Source organism: Mustela putorius, unplaced genomic scaffold, assembly GCF_011764305.1.
Source record: "Mustela putorius furo isolate JIRA1106 unplaced genomic scaffold, ASM1176430v1.1 tig00000450_pilon_pilon_pilon, whole genome shotgun sequence".
Lineage (NCBI taxonomy): Eukaryota > Metazoa > Chordata > Mammalia > Carnivora > Mustelidae > Mustela > Mustela putorius.
The window spans coordinates 15,012,045-15,018,197 of NW_025421385.1; positions in this window are offsets into that span (position 1 = coordinate 15,012,045).

Here is a 6,153-nt window from a genome sequence, read left to right on the forward strand (position 1 = left end):
TTTTTTTTTACATTCAACTTTCTTCCATTTTCTTGCTACCGTCAGCCTAGTTCAGGCCGGGATTACATGACTCCTTTGTCTCAGTTTCTCCCCAATGCCCCAATCCATCCTGCACATATTCTCTCTCTCTCTTTTTAAGAGGTTTATTTATTGGAGAGAGAGAGAGAGAGCAGAGAGGAGGGGCAGAGGGACAGGAAGAGAGAAGCAAGTGGACTTGGCGCTGAGCGTGGGGCTCGACGTGGGGCTCGATCTCCCGACCCTGAGATCACAACCTAAGCAGACACCGGAAGCTGGAGCATGAGCTGACTGCACCACCCAGGAGCCCGCGGTCTTGAGATTCTTTTCTCTATTCTGCAGCATGAGTGGACTTTATGGAACATAAATCTGAGCAGGTCTCTCTTGCTCGAAACCTTCTGTTGGTCGCCCATCACACTTGGAATAAAAATCCAAAGGCTTTTCCGTAGCCCCCAAGACTCTACATGACCTGGCCTCACCTCCACCTCCTCAGTTTTGCCCGGACATGGCAAGTGTAGTCCCAGCCGGCCCCCTTATACTCCACATCCCCTATGCCCACTCCTCTCATGTCCCAGATGGCCACGGGGTTCACTGCTGTATTTCGTCCAGGTCTGTGTTCAGATCTGACCTGCTCCCTGGGCTTTCCCACTCTACCTCCATCCTGCTCCGGCTCACCTCATCTCGTCTTCGACCCCACCACCCAGAGCACATCACTTCTTGACGTTAAATCACTGGATAGAATGTCCTTGAGGATGGAACTTTCATTGCTCACTCCTCTACCCCCAACACCTAAAACAGTACATAGCATGTATTCGTTGCTCAGTAAATAACTCTGTAAACAAATAAATGAATACCCCCAGAGTGTGTAGCTCCTGATTATTACCCTTTTCTGCTCAAAAACATTCAGGCCCCAACATTATCAAGCTATGTTTCCCCTCTTGCAGCCTTTTTCCCGTCTCAGAACCCCCTAGATGTTGATACAGCAACATGGTTGACTTCTAAAGGCATTATGCTGAGTGAAACATACCAGTCTTGAAATGTCTGTATTGTATGATTCCATTTATATGACATTCTCAAAAGGACAAAACTATAAGGACAAAGAACAAGATCAGTGGTGCCAGAAGTTATGGGTGGGGATAGATGCAACTTTATAAAAGAAAACATTGGTGGGGGGGGGGGGTTGAGGGATGATAGAATTGAGCTGTATCCTAATCATGGTGTTTGCCAAGAATCTACATATGTGTTGGAATTCATAGAATTGTACTCGAAAAGAAAATAGTCAAGTTTACCATGTGATATTTTTTAAAAAATAAAATATAAATAAATATGTAAGAAAAATACTTTTCAGACCTACGGATCCTAAGATCCAGAAAATTTGAGTTTTTGCTGACCCCTACCTCTTGCTATGGTTTTCCTGTCCCCTCCCTAATCTCTCCTGCTTCCATCCCCGCTTTGTTAAGTCTGTCTGTACTGGACTCTCCACGCTGAAAGTCTTTTACAACAGAACTGCCAGACTGATCTTTCTAGAACATGGTTTTACCCCTTCCCTCCTCAGAATCTCCTTATCACCTACAGCAGTGGTTTCTAAGACTTCCTTCTTTTAAAGCGAAAGAATCTTTGCTCAACTGGAATTTTTCTCAGGATCCCAGTATGCAGCATAGACTGAATTTGGAGATTTCCCTGGTTCACCTAGTTGACTCAGGGCAGGGGGGGGGGTGCTAGAGTCCCACTAAAGAGCCTCCCCATGACCCCAATCTTACACACCACCCCTAAGCCACTCCCCAAAGTACCTCCACAGAATCTCAGGTTGAGAACAGGAGTCAACAGCACAAAGTTTAACTTTTTAGAGTTGTGTCTCTGTTCTTTGAAATCTTACTCCTTGTCCTAAAGAATTTATAAGATCATCAAAAGGACAGAGGACTGGGAAGTTTTGGGTTCAAGCCCAAATCCAGCCACTGACCAGTCGTGTGGACCCTGTTGAGCTTCTATCGCCCGAAAGACCTAGTTAGTAATAACCTCTCTCCTAGCACTGTTGCAATAACATGACATAGTATGTTCATTCTTTTTGAATTCTTCTAAATAGAGTATTATTATCACGGGAGGCAATGTAAGTGGTAGCAAAAACCTATGGGTTTGGGACCTTTTAACCTTGTTTAAATACAGGTTCTGTTGTTTGCACTACTGGAGTTCATGCTCTCAGAGTTTGTCCTGCATGTGTAAAATGGAAAAAATATACAATCACATTAGGACATGAAAACCTTCAGGGGGCCTGTGGGTAGTTCAGTCAGTTAAGCATTTGACCTTGAATCAGGTCATGATCTCCTGGGATGGAGTCTCACATCAGACTCCCTGCTCAGCGGGGAGTCTCCCTCTCCCTTTGCCCCTCCCCCTGCTCATGCTCTCCTGCTCTCTCTCTCTCAAATAAATAAATAAAATCTTTAAAAAAAAAAAAAAAGAAAGAAAGAAAGAAAAGAAAACCTCCAGAGAAAGAAGAGGGGCCTCTCTTTCCATAAGCATCTCTTTTTCATCTTTTTCCTATACTGTGCCTTTTTATTCCCATGGCTTATTCATTCTGTAACTAGAAACCTGTACCTCCAGCTCCCCTGCCTCCTCTTTGCCTACCTCCGCCCCCTCTCTTCCCTCTGGCAACCATCAGTTTGTTCTCTGCATTTATAGGTCTGATTCTGCTTTTTGTTTGTTTGTTTATTCATTTGTTTTGGCCTTTAGATTCCACATGTGAGTGATCTGTATTGTAATTGTCTTTCTCAGTCTGACATATTTCATTTAGCAGAATAGCTTCTGGGTATCACCCTTGGAGTCTTGTTGCTAAGACAGGCTCTTCAATATAGTAAAATATTCCTCCATTCCATGAAGAGTTTCTGACTACATTGCCTAAAGTCTACAATGTGGAATATTTTCAATCAATTATTTTAACTGAAAATAAATTGTATCCTTTGGCTCTTACCTCACCACATAATTATATCTCTAGCAACCTATCTGGAACATTAAGTAGCAGAATAATTGAACTCCTAACTGAAAATCACATAGTTAATTAGTAACAGAGTTGGGAGAGGAATTCAGTCCTTGCCCACTTACCAACTCTTTGAAGAAGAACCTACCTCAGTAATGGAAGGTGGCTGACAGATCTTCTCTAAAATCACCATTATTGGGGCTTCAGAAGTTCACATCACATTCTATTTGGGAATTGATGAGAAAGGAAAAAGAAATATAGAATTAAGTCATCCTTTAACACATTAGTATAAAATTGTGCCTCATTTAATTTGAAATAGCTTATCAGTACTGCTATCAAAGACCAGCAAGAGTTGAGATAATTTCCATGAACAGATTTTGGATTTCACCAAGATAGCAAAACAATTTTTATATCATCCCTCTGGTTGGAAGAATGAGCTAGTTCATTCTTGTCAAATCACTTCCATCTGTTCACAAAAATAATTTCCCTTCAAAATAACTACCCACTTGTTTTCAGCTGGTTGGTGGCCTGAAACATGAGAGGTTTCCATTTCATGACTGGATTTGCTGATGTGCAGCCCTACAAACACAAGTTCTTAGAGAAGATTCCCTTCCTCAGTCTGATGTTCAGCCTGTTGTAAAATTCCGTGAATTCGTGTGTGCCCAAAGATACAAAATGTAATGATGCAGAAAAACAATCCCTATTTCTGCCCCACCCATTCTACATCATTATTCTAGAATGTATCATTGATATTGAGAGCTGAGTTTTTTTCCACTTCTACTAAGACTTCAACATGTTAATGATTGATAATATGGCTGATGATCCATACAATCTCATGACTCAAATTTCTAATGGTAGTCTATTTAATCATTTTTTTAAACTTAATTACATGGTTATAAATTATGCCTATGGTGTAATAACTTCAATAAAAGCCATAACTTGAGTTTTGGAATTTAGCCCTTTGGAGTTTAAATTTTGGCTCTGTCATTGACTGCTTGAGTGGCCTTGTGCCCTGTTACTTGAAATCACTGAGACCCAGTGCTCCTGCATGTATAATGGAATAAAGATATTGGCTCCCAGTGTTTCTATGAGGATATCATGCCACACTATGAGTAAAGCACTTAATACAGTGCCTGGAACACAGTGCTCCATAAATGGGATCTATTCTGATTCTAGCACATCTATAGATGCTTGAAACCCATGGATTGTCAATAATTATCATAAAATTGAAATCACATGTGAAAGAAATTGTGTTGAATTTTGCTTCTTGCTTTATATTTTAAATAGCTTTCTGTTTCTGATTTTTTAGGATCTTTAAAGTATTTTTTAAAATAAGAGTTATAAATAAGAAAAAACATTCCAAGTACTTTTCATCTCTTAAAAATATCTGCTAATGATAAAGTGAAGGATGACTCAACCCATGTGCACATGTCAGATTTTCCCACTTCCCTTTTATTTTTTTTTTTTTTAAGGACCCCTGGAAGGTACCAGGCTGGATAATAGATGATTAGCATTAAGTGAAGGTTGAGATGGGAAGAAAAAAATACAGTACAATGGGTTTCTTCTTTGCCAAAAAAAGAAAAAACACAAAAACCCTACAAAAATAAACCCAGTCACATCTTCCACCAGCTTTATGAAAAAGAAAGGAGACAAATTGGTGGGAAACAAGAAAAATAAGAGCTGGTGTTCTTAACTGTTTTTCTGCCATCAATTTCCCCAAATAAATGTCATAATTTTTGACATAATGATGAAACAATAATTCGAGATGGCTGAAACAACTGTTATATAATATGGAAAAATCTATGATTTCCACGGGTGACCTAGGGACCAGTAATATTGCTAATATTGCTCAAGTTTGTGGCCCATATACAAAAACGAAGGAAATACTTTAGGAAGCCATGTAAAAACCTAAAAATGAGCTCATTATAATCACAACTGTATAAATAGAGAATAACATGAAAAAGAATAAGCTGAAAAACTGAGACTGAATATGGACCTTTTAAAACTTTTTTTTGCCAATACTGCTGCAATTACAAATCATTAAAAATCATCAAACCATTAAAAAATTTACAACTGACATAAAAGATTGAAGGAAATACTAAATTTCAGTTCAGGATTAATGAAAATGAAGATGAAACTGTTTCCCGGACAAGCTTACAGACTGCCTGGATATGTCTGATGAACCTCTTGAATACCACCTGAAAAATTTCTGCATTGAAGCCATAATACGCCCGATTTATATCTTTCTTTCTTTCTTTTTTTATTTTTTTATTTAATTTTTTTAAAGATTTTATTTATTTATTTGACAGAGAGAGATCACAAGCAGGCAGAGAGGCAGGCAGAGAGAGAGAGAGGAGGAAGCAGGCTCCCTGCCGAGCAGAGAGCCCGATGCGGGACTCGATCCCAGGACCCTGAGATCACGACCCGAGCCGAAGGCAGCGGCTCAACCCACTGAGCCACCCAGGCGCCCCTCTTTCTTTTTTTTTTTAGAGAGAGCATGTACGGGGTGGAGCTGGGGGTGTGGGGTGAGGGGCAGTGGTAGAGGGAGAAAGAGAATTTCCAGCAGACACCCCACTGAGCACAGAGCCCAGCCCATCCCAAGGCTCAATCTCACACCCCCTGAAATCATGCCCTAAATTGAAATCAAGAGTTGGTCAATTAACCGACTGAGCCACCCAGGCGCTCCCTAACTTGTATATTCTTTTTTTTTTTTTTTAGATTTTATTTATTTATTTGACAGACAGAGATCACATGTAGGCAGAGCAGCAGACAAAGAGGTGAGGGGAAGCAGATCCCTGCTGAGCAGAGAGCCCGATGTGGGGCTCCATCCCAGGACCCTGAGATCACGACCCCAGCTGAAGGCAGAGGCTTAACCCACTGAGCCACCCAGGTGCCCCTAACTCGTATATTCTTACATGTAAGGTACAATTAGAATATTAGTTACTTTAAATTTTCTGAATCACTGTAAAATTAATTTCCTGGGGTACCTGGGTGACTTAGTAGTTAGGTGTCTGCCTTCAGCTGGGGTCATGATCCCAGGGTCCTGGGATTGAGCCCCACATTGGGCTCCCTGCTCAGAGGGGAGCCTGCTTCTCCTTCTCACTCCCTCTGCTTGTGATCCCTCTCTCACTGTCTCTCGGTCAAATACATAAAATAAAAGCTTAATA